At 41.4% G+C, this 11,398-nt stretch overlaps 1 protein-coding gene across 1 annotated transcript in view; it reads right to left on the reverse strand.

Annotated features, from left to right (window-relative positions):
* LOC103272656 (transmembrane and TPR repeat-containing protein 1) overlaps nt 1–11,392 on the reverse strand; it is a 196,127-nt gene extending 184,735 nt beyond the window's left edge. Inside the window, exon 1 of the mRNA XM_021718612.1 lies at nt 11,199–11,392. The gene's annotated coding sequence lies outside the window, so the exon portion shown is untranslated. The remainder of the gene's footprint in view (nt 1–11,198) is intronic.
* Nucleotides 11,393–11,398: the final 6 nt, after the last annotated feature.

Here is an 11,398-nt window from a genome sequence, read left to right on the forward strand (position 1 = left end):
GGGCGTGGTGGCGCATGCCTGTAATTCCGGCTACTCGGAAGGCTGAGGTGGAAGGATCGCCGGAGCCCAGCAGGCCGAGGCTGCGGTGGCCGGGAGCGGCCACTGCACTCCAGTCTGGGCGACAGAGTGAGACTCCAACTCAAAAAAAAAAAAAAAAAAAAGATTACACCATACCTTTAACTAGAAAGGAAAGTGAATGTACTTGAAGACCAACAGATTCACAAAGAATTTAAATGGCTGAAATTGTTAGCTAATTCTAACAGGATTAGATAGACTAGTGCTAAAAATAAAGACCCACATTGGGATATAAAAGAGAACAAAATACTTACATCTAGATTAAAACTGTATGTATGTTATTATCCTCAACCCAAAGAGTTAATGTGTCCTGACTATTGAAATGGTCCAAACCACTAACAGACAGGTAGAGAACTGCACAAGTCAAACTAATTTTCATTTTAATTTACTCCAGGTATTATTGAGTACCTACCATGTGTCAGGTATGATTCAGGGCCCAGAAATACAAACAAAGTAATATATGGCATCTATTCCCAAAGAGTTAACAGTCCAGTAGGAGAAAATGATGCAATTAACCAGATGATTAATAGGTAGTGAGAGAATTCTGGCAGTAGAAGGTAGAATCTACCAGATGGAGAGATGGCAAAGAGGGAGATATTAACCTACGGGCAGAAGAGGAAATGTGGGTGGTATCCAACGTGAGGCAGCAGATCCTCAGAGTGCTTCTTAAACAAAGAGCACCTTCACAGGACATCTCCAAGATGCTAAGGGGGAGGGAGAGGGGCTCAGAAATGATGTCTCATGAATATACATTTGAAAAATGGAAGGTGCACAGCCTAGAGAAAGACAAGAGACAGAAATGATACCAGGTTCTCCAGGGGAAAAAAAATCTTTGCCATAATTATGGCTATATTCTCAGTGTCTAGCACAATGCCTCATTCATGGTTGTCACACAATAAGAATTTGGATGATGAATAAGCATATGAATGAATGAATGAATGAATGCAATACTGAAGCAAAACAGTTACTCAAAGTAGCATCCACGGGGAAAGTAAGCTTCCATATTGATGCTGCAAACACTACCCAAAGGCCAGGTTTAGCCTGCAGATGGTTCTGTTTCACCTTCACACCTTTTTTCTTCTTTTAAATTTACCAGTATTTTAAAAACAGGTGGTTTCATGTAAAAATTTCCAGCTTCTCTTAAAATACTAGAAGACCTGGCAACTCTGGGCTTACATGGCTACATGGATTCCAGCTTCTCTTGAACTATTAGAAGAACTGGCAACACTGGGCTTAAATGGCTACATGGAAATATCTGGATGCTCAACTTGATAGGACAAGTGCTCACAATTAGCCATAGTCTCTGCCAATTCCTATCATATTCTTAACCTGAAGCCATTCACCTATCATTATGTACACATTGTTTTTCTTATAGTAAAAAGGAGAGTAGTATATTTCTTTAGACTGTATTACTGTAACACACAGGCAATAAAAAGACAGGCAAAATAACTGAAAGTAAATGGAAGAAAGCATGTTTCTGGAAGATGAAAATAGTCCCATGTGCCCAATATGCAAAGTATTATATGTCAAAGAAAATAACCTTGTGGCCAGCTCATGTCACTCAACTACTCTATCAGCCTGACCGTTTCAACATCTGAGTTTCAATCCTTAATAAACAAAGTACTAAGAGGTGGACTTCAGTTCAAAGGGAGAAGTAGCACTTAAGCTAGGACACATTTAAACATTTAAAACTGGATTAGGGTCATTGCTTTACTACAACTCTGGTGTGTCCACGTGACACACCAGAGCTATGGTCTTTGAGCTATGGTCTTTGAGCATAGCTCTTTGAGCTATGGTCACCATAGTTTTGGCCCCCTCCCCTGCCTTGGGGGAGGTGAATCTCTCTCCCTCCCTCCCTCCCTCCCTCTCTCTCTCTCTCTCTCTCTCTGTCTCTCTCTTTCTGTCTGTCTCTCTCTCTAATTTACTTTCTAAATCTAAAAAAAAAGAAAACTGGATTAAATGATTGGATAACCAGCAATGTCCACACAGAAGTGTAATGACAGCCCACTGAAATGCCATCAATCTTAAGTTCTTTGTCACTCTGAATGTTAGCTCCATGATAGCATTTAATCAATTTTTTAAAACTTTGACTATACTTCTCAAAAGTTCTGAGCATTTGTCATACATTGTAAGACAGTAACTTATTTGTATCATGGTATCCATCCCAGTTAGCACATAAAAGATTCTAAATGAAAAATTACTGAATGAACAGATGAACATTAAGTTGCAAGCAGGAAGAGCTCATCCTTCCCTTTTGACTTTAAGAATCTCACATTTTACTTGGTGTAGGCTTCATTTCTCATTTAAAACAAGGCAACATAGTAGAAAATAAAATGTTTTTTTTTTTTCAATAATCTTAATAGCCATATTCGACTGTCTGAAAACATTCCAAAGTTTGGCAAATATGAACATAAATTGCCCCTTCTCACAACCCAGTTCTAAGCACACAGGATATTCTGCTGTCTTCCTCTATGGCTCTTCATCTCCCCACTACTATCCCCCATCTCTTGCTATCATTACAGCTCTCAAATGCTGATAAGTGGTTTCCATAGTCTTCTTAGATCATCCAACCAATAAATAACAACATCTGGTTCTTCTCACTTTTCCTCTAAGGCAAATCCCTTTGGCCCTCAATCGTTCTCGTTGCTCTTCTGCTGCATTCCCTCCAGTACCAGGAATAAATCAGCAAATCATCATTGCTTAATGTATCTAAAGTACCAAACGATGCAATCACTGGCACCAGTGCAAACAACAGTGGAGAAGAGAGATGGCATTCTGAGGCAAAAGTAAAATTCATGGTTTTGATTTAAACTCAGTGTATCACATCCTCACCTAACTATGAGGAAGCTGCCCCATGGGAGCGGCGGTTGTCATTATTGTCACATTACTCAGAGTAACAGCTGTACCAAAAAAGGGGAGTGGGAAAACCTAGGGGCACAAAGATCAGCCATTATATCTGGAAGGCAGCAAATCCCAGAAGAAAATTTTCAAACAGAGTAGGCAAATAGAAATTAGAAGAGACCAAGGCCCATATTTTAGTTTCAACTATAATTAAGTTGTCGATTTTCAGTAAATTTTTTTTTAAACTGTGTGTTTGGTAGAGTATCTGGGTGCAATACAGTTCTGACACCCACTGTCCATAATTCACACAGAATTCACACAGTTCACAAAGTCCTCCACAAAACTCCCCACACTTCAGACATCAGTCACAATTTCCCAGGCCACCTGCACTGATCAAATGGCTGCGTAATCGAGTCCTCCCACAACTCTCTCGGGTTTAATAATTCATTAGAACAACTCATAAAATTCAGGAAACCACTAAACTTATGATTGTCATTTTATTAACAAGTCAGGTCCAAAGGAAGAGACCCATGGAACAAAGTCCAGGAGGGTCCTAGACACAAATGTTCTGTGTTTTCAGGATGTTTCACTCTCCTGGCACACGAACGCATGATTACCTTCCAGGGAAGTTCAAGCAAACCTCACTGTCTAGAGTTTTCACTGGGGTTTCATTATGTAGGTATAATTTATTGACTCATTGGGCACATGCCTGAACTCAATCTCTAGTCCCTCTCCCCCCCAGGAGGTTGGGAGGCAGGGCTGACATCACATGTTTCAGAGCCCCAACCCTCTAATTCAAGTGATTAGTCTTAGCAACATAGCAGTCCCTATCCTATAAACATTTAGAGGACCATCATGAGTCACCTCCTCCTTAGCATAAAGTCAGGTGAGATCCCAGGAATCTACCACAAATAATAGAGAAATTCCTTTCACTTGGGAAATTCTAAGGGATTAGAAACTCCCTCCCAGTTATCCAGGACAAAGACCAGATAAATTCTTTATTATAAAACACTGAGGAAGAAAAAGTCATCATCGTGTTAGTTTCTTTGATGAAGTATTTTCAGGTCCTCATACTTCATTTGATCCAACAAGAAATGGCATTTCATGTCTACCATATTGACTGAAAAAAGAATGGCCATTCCTTTATAGAAAGCAAGGAATGGGCAAGGATGAATGTTAGGTTCCTGAGAGCAGGATGTGGAGAGACTCCCCTGAATTCTGGGTTGTTTTCAGAAAGCACAGCTGCTGTCTCTAGCTTTGAGCTTTGCAGCAAGCATCCCCCAATGATTTGTGCTTCAGTGTGCCACCCAAGAGGAAAAAGGTTCCAAAGTGCTATAGATTCTCCTTCTCTACAGAGTTACAGTCCCAGCAGATTACAACAGAGAGCCACAATTTTGCCTTTCAGAATCAAAGCTACCCCTTAACGTCCTGGTAAACAGAATCCTCTGGTATCCTCTGTGTGTATCCAAGGAAATTCCTAGTCTATCTCCACTTTTCTCTTTGAGAGAGAGAGAGAAAAAAGACAAATTAGTCAGGAAGTAAACCAAGCAGACTTTTTCTCTACATCATAAACTTGTAGCCTGACCTTAATATCTACTCAAAACTTTTGAGCATTCCAAAAAATGATTTCTTCATTCTTTTTTAAATTAATTTATTTTTAATCGACAAACAATATATTCATTCTTTATTTCAATAGTAATTCTGGAATCCTTACTTTTGCAAACCAGGGAAAGTTCCAGGGGCTTGAGATAATACATTATGGAGCTTACACTGAGGGAAGAGGAGAAAAAAACTAAAAACAGGCTGACCATGGTGGCTCACACCTGGAATCCCAGCACATTGGGAGGCCGAGGTGGGAGAATTGCTTGAGCCCAGGAGTTCAAGACCAATCTGGGCAACATAACAAGATCTCATCTCTGCAAAAAAAAAAAAAATTAGCTGGGCATGGTGGCACCTGTCTGTAATCCCAGCTACTCGGGAGCCTGAGGCTGAAGGATCACCTAAGCCCAGGAGATTGAGGCTGTGGTGAGCCGTAAACATGCCACACTGCACTCCAGCCAGCACAACAGAATGAGATCTCGACTCAAAAATAATAATAATAATAATAATAATGATAATAATAATAATAAAAGATACCAGACATAATAAGGCAAAGCAGGGTAAAGAAATAAGGATGAAGCATAGAGGAGTACTTGGTACTTTATACTTTAGATCAAGTGGCCTGGGAAGGCTTTTGGGATAAAGTGACATTTGAACAGGGTCTGAAGGTGGTAAGCGAGCAAGCCCTACAGAGATCTGGGGAAGAGCATTCAGGAAGAAAAAACAACACACGTGTGCAAGGCCCTTGAAAGCAATGAGTTTGTCTTGTGCAAAAAACAAGGCTCTAGAATGCTGATATAGAAAATGAGGTGGAGAAAGGTAGACTAGAGGTAGCCAGGCTTAGATCAAACAGGACTTGGCAGAACAGAAACCATAGCTTATCATTGGGGAGAGGTACAATGCCATTGCTTAGGTATGATCAAGCATTTCTCACCTCTTTTTTAAAGTAGGATGATGACCTAAAGTTAAGAAACATGTGAACATAGCTCCAAAGGAAGACAGAAGAGACATCTGTCGATAACAATAGACTGCTTCAGAAGGTGACTTCCAAGCTTTCATTCCAGGACTTACCTACAAAAACCCCAATGAGTCCAAAAATACGTTCTTCTCATCTCCCAGCCCTCCTATACCACCACTGTAGTCTAAAGCATATCTCATGTCTAAAGTATGTCTTACCAGATTATAATCACAATCTCTTCTCTTGAAGTTTCTAAGATGATCTTAGTGTGGCATAAAATCTTCAAAGGCAATTTTTCATTTTTTTAAATAAAATCTTTTTCACCTCCAATCATATTTTTCCTTGACTAATTCTGTCATTTAACATCCTAAATAATGTAGTCAAACATCCTAGAGAATCTTCACTTGTCTTCTATGATAGACTTAGAAAACAAACTTAGCAGTCTTATAGCAACAGACTGTCTCAAAATGAAGTCCCATAGAAGTCAAATCAAAAGAAGCAGAAGCAAAAGGATCATGTTGCCATGTCTTTAAGGTTTGGGACATGGAGGCTAGTGCTTATTTTCATGGTTGGCATACAATTTGTGACTATAAGATGAAAACTACTGCAAGACTCTCAAGATCAAACATTAAAATGTCTCAAATTCTTACAGTTGCACATATTAAGATATTCTATTTTTTAGCTCTGACATTTTAAACCACCCACTTTCACTCTTACAGTTTATAATACTATAAGAAGTCATTAATGAAATAAACCTTCATAACAAATATGATCTAATAGCCTAAGCACAGAGAGAAAAAGAATTAAGAGTTCAAAGTCCTCTAATTTGCCTTGGTTTCCCCATCTTTAATATGAAAAAAAAATAATTGGCCCTTTCTTGTTGAAGCAGACGTCTGCTTGCTTACCGAATGGAATGGCACTGGCTAACAAATCGGCAGGAGCTTCTTCCCAAGAGGAAGGTGGTGGAGGGGATAACATTAAAAAGCCAAGTACCTTTGAAATCAATCAGGACCTTTTTTCAAGGGAAGGGTGGTTATAGGCATCATGGGGTTTAGTTCTGTGTCAATTCCATGTCTCCAGTGTCTAATGCATTCCTCCTGATTTCAGAGTTACAAATAGGTCATGATCAGTGAAAGATGAAGAAGCAAGATTTTTTTTAAAAAAGGTCACTGCTGCAAATTCACAGATGTTTTGATTCTGCTGTACTATGGTCCAAAAATATTCCTGTGTGCCCTTGGGCATGATCTATGAAAAAACTATATATGAGATTTGAATAAAAATAGAAATTCATTAGAATTCTAAATTCACTTCAAGGAACACAAAGAGATGACCATTTGTATCAGTTAGGTTTTCACTAGAAAAGCAGGAGCACCAGGAATGATTCAGAAGGGATTTACTATGGGGATTTGAACTTTCACAAATGCAGGAGCTGGTTAAATAGCCTATGTAAGTCTGCTGCTTCTATGTCTATAACCCATGCTGAAGGCCAGCAGGGCAACCATTCTGGAAAGGAGGAAGAAAAGACTTGAAGTAGAGAAAAGCAAGGACAAGCTGGAACACACAAGGAAGAGTTAAAATACATGTCTGTTTCTCCCTGCCTCCAAGGCTCCAACTTTAATGATGCAAGTGGCTTGCAAAAAGACTGGCACTCTTCCCCGCAGAGCTGCACACATACACACTTGCACCGTGACTCCAAGGAGCTGAAAAGAGGAGATTCTGGAGAGCACTGGAAGAGCTGCAAGCCTGGATGCTAATGCAAGCCAACAGTAGGTTCACCAGCATTTCTGTGATAGCCCACACAACGCATGACAAAACCAGACCTACACTGACTTTCTGAGTGTGGTCATGGCTACTTCACTTTTACCTTCCAAATCTCACAGAAATTTCTCTGTGGCCATCCCTAACCCAGACCATTCTGAGAGAGGTGTTCTAAGAAAATAGTTCCATTTTAGTCAAACTGATGTAATACAAAGCCACCACATCTAGGTAAGCTGCCTTCATGTCCCATTGTCCTGACCCCTCAAAACTGGTGACTGTAGATGCTCTGATAACCCATTTTCTCATTTCAACTTTAGCTCTTTTCTTACTCAAGAAAAAATTGTGTTTAGTACCTTTACTATCTAAGCAAGTGCCTTTATTATTTATTAGGACACATGAAAGTACTTTATAGCAAAAAGCATTATGCATCTATCAATCATGTTTATTCTTATGGAAATTTCTAGCTCTCAGTGTGTGTGACACATTCCATGAATCAAAGGAAGGGGTTAGAAGGGGTTAGACCCTGTAAGGAGAACAAAAAGTCAAGCTAAAGAGTAGAAGAAAATATTTACACAATCACATATCTGACAAAGGACACGTGCCTAGAATATATAAAGAACTTCAAAACTCAACATTAAAAAATTCCACTTCAAAAATGGACAAAAAACACAAAGGCACATTTATCAAAGAGAATACACAGAGGGCAAACAAGCACATGAAAAGATGTTCAATAGCATTAGCCATTAGGGAAAGGTAAATTAATGAGCTATCACTACACACTTTCAGAATGGCTACAAGAAAAACAAACAACAACAACAACAACAAAAAACCCAGCAACAATATGAAGTGGTGACAAGGATGCAGAGAAACTGAGTTACTCATATACTACTGGTAGGAGCATCTGAGAGACAATTTGGCAGCTTCATAAAAAATAAACATGCAACCACCACATAACCCAGTAACTGCACTTCTGGGCATTTTTCCAAGAGAAATAAAAAATTATGTTCACACAAAAACCTGTAAATGAATTTTTATAGTAGTTTTATTTGTCACAGACAAAAACTAGAAACAGCTCAGATGTCCTCAACAGGTGAATGGTTAAACAAACTGTGGTATATCCATTCAATGGAGTACTACTCAGTAATAAAAGCAACAAACTATTGATATATGCAACAACCTGAATGAAACTGCAGGGATGTGCTGAGTGAAAAAAACCCATCCTAACTGGTTACATGCTATATGATTCCACTTATATAACATTATCAAAATGACAAAATTATAGAGAGGGAGAATAGGTTACTGATTGTTATGGATTAGGGTGGGGGAATTGGGTAGATTATGGATTACATGACTGTTGTAGATTAGGTGTCCATGACTGTGACAAGGAAATACAAAGGATCCTTGTGCTAGAACTGGTCTCTATCTTGAGTATGGTGGTAGCCTCAGAAATCTACATATATGACAAAACTGCACAGAACTAAATACACACGTAACAAAAAAATTAAATTTTAAAAGTACATGAAAAACTGCTGAAATCTGAATAAAAGCTGTAACCTGTATCAATGTAAATTTCCTGGTTGTGATATTGTATTATAGTTATGCAAGATGTTACCATTGAGGGAACTGGAAAAAGGGAATAAGGCAACTCTATATTATTACTTACAACAGCATGGGAATGTACAATTATCTCAAATAAAATTTTTAAATGTGCAATGGATTTGAAATCTCAAAGATTTTTTTCTCAAACATCACTTAAGATACAGTTAAAATGGTTTGTGTATAGTTAAAGGACCACTTGAATTGTGTTTTCACTAACTAGGTAAAATAAAAATCAGAAAGATATGATCTATGTAAAGTATCTAGGCCAATGCTTGGTTCATATCAAAAAATTAATAAATGCAGTTTTCTGTCCTTCTTTGCAGCAGCCTTTAGAGTTGTGTGGGTCTAAAGTCATCCATGTCCTTCAGCTTCATGCTGTTGCACTAGAAGATGCAGTTTCACCTCAGGTGACTGTGTAGAGAAAATTGTCCGGTCTTATTTAAATCAATGCATGTGAGCACAGAATGACTACGTAACATTCTCTTTCTGAAAGGCACCTGTCTCATTGCAATTAGTGCTGTGTTGCTCTTCTATGTCTGCAACTCAATCTTCTCCAAAAAAGAAGACTGTAGCACAAAATATGCAAAGAGAAATGCATCTCAGACACCAAGCTGCTTTTTACAAACATGATTACCACAGGTGAAGAGTTCCTCCTTCCCCTAACCCCTTAATTCTCCTTCTTCTTTGCCCTGTTCTGCCAACTTCTGCTAATTGTCCTCTCCATCAATGGCCCTGTCTCCTTGTCTACTTCCTTCCTCCACCCCTTTGTCCTTTGTCCCTACCATCTCCATTATGAATTTAAGACATTTTTAAAAGGCAAGAAGTGAAAACACTCTTCCCCACCCTGGGCCAAGTAGGAACAGGCATTTGACCCTGAACTTTTAAAAGGGAAAATGCTCAGACCTGTGACCAGGGTGGTCTTCCTAACTGCTAAAAACTCAGCACACCTTATGTTGTGAACTTCCACATCTTAAATTAACCAACAACCTTCCTGTAATAAATGAAAAAGCAGGTCAATCCAGAAGTGAAACATTTATATTTGTGCCACCTCAGGAGAATTTAAGAAACATTCGGAAAACGGAAAGTACTGAGCAGCTCACTCGGTAGCCGGGATTCTCTCTCAGTAGAAAGCCAGAACAAGTTTCCAAGAGGACAGATGTCTACAAAAAATTCTCTTCGGAGTCAAATGTGTAATTTTCTCACCCTGCTTAAATCATTAAACTTTCTCCACGAATTGTTGCCGATTGCTATGGTTTCCTTTCCTAAGTCATCAGAGCCACCTGTCAAGAGATGTAGGCCTCCCGGCCAGATCGGGCTTTTCAAGTTACCAACCCAGTCTCAAGTGATCATTACCATAAACACGGGTTCCTATTACACCTGCTGGAAAAGACTTATTAAAACGCCGATAATACCGAGCCGATATTATTTCAACAGTTTTGTCCGGCGCATTAAAATGAGCTGAAATGCTGAGCCACATTCTAAAGGACTGAGGCAAGCTCGTGATGTATAGGACGGCACTTCCCTCACAGGAGCCCTTCTTTCCTCTGAAGCTAGCACTCTTTGTAAATTCAAGAAAATACTCCACGCCACAAAAACCCGGCGCGTTCTCGGTTCCCTTCACACTTATTCACACCAGAAATGCTGAATCATGACTCCGAGGTTGTAAAAGAACAACTGTTTCGGCTGGGACCCTGGGATCCCTGGAGAATCTCACGCCTCTGCGTTCCTTTGCTTTGCACCTTCTAAAGTCTAGATCCCGAGCGGTCTGGCAGACTGGAGAGGCTCGGGAAGCAGCCAAGGGTGCAAGGCAGGGATGGGGGGAAGGGAGGGAGGGACTCTTCTGCTCCTCCCCAAAACCCACGCCGCCCTGGGAGCTCAAGATTCCCGCCTCGCCTCATCTCAACGCGACCCCCGAGGGGCTGATACACTTCTCTTCCGCAGTGCTGCCCGACAACCTCCGAGCAATTCTCAACTTGGAAGCGTCGCCACCCCCGCCACCCTTCTGGAACCCTTTGGGTCCGTGCTAGACCTCACGAGGTCACCATCCGGCAGGGGTCGGGGTGCGGAGGCGGTGCCACCAGCCCGCTGCCCGCCGGCCGCGGGAGAGAAGCCCACCGAGAGCGCAGACACTTGAGAAACTCGATCCCAACTCCCCAGCCCGCACCTCCCGAAGCGCCGGGGAGCCGGGATCAGCGGGGCCCCGGACCCGGGAGCAGAGCGCCGCGGAAAGCCAGGAGGGCTGGGAGCAGAGCAGGGAAAGGGCGGCAAAAAAGAAATGCCCCCGGGCCAGTTGCGCAACTTCTCCCGGTCCGGGCGAGGGTGGAGGGAGAGGGGAGGCGGCGGTAAGCGCGCGCGGTGAGGTACTCACTTGAAGGTGAGGACGCAGAGCGGCCGGTAGGACTTGTGGCTGGTGTTCTCGGCCAGGCCCTTGCCCCAGAAGTCGTTGGCGAAGATGCCCCAGTGGAGCGGGGCGCCGGGCCGCACGTCGGGGTTGTTCGCGATCGCCCACACGTCGTCGTGCACGAACTCGCCCCGCAGCGAGCGGCCGTAGCACAGGCAGCTCGCCCC

The sequence above is a fragment of the Carlito syrichta genome, unplaced genomic scaffold (genome assembly GCF_000164805.1).
Source record: "Carlito syrichta isolate Samal-C Ts95f unplaced genomic scaffold, Tarsius_syrichta-2.0.1 Scaffold313103, whole genome shotgun sequence".
Classification (NCBI taxonomy): Eukaryota; Metazoa; Chordata; class Mammalia; order Primates; family Tarsiidae; genus Carlito; species Carlito syrichta.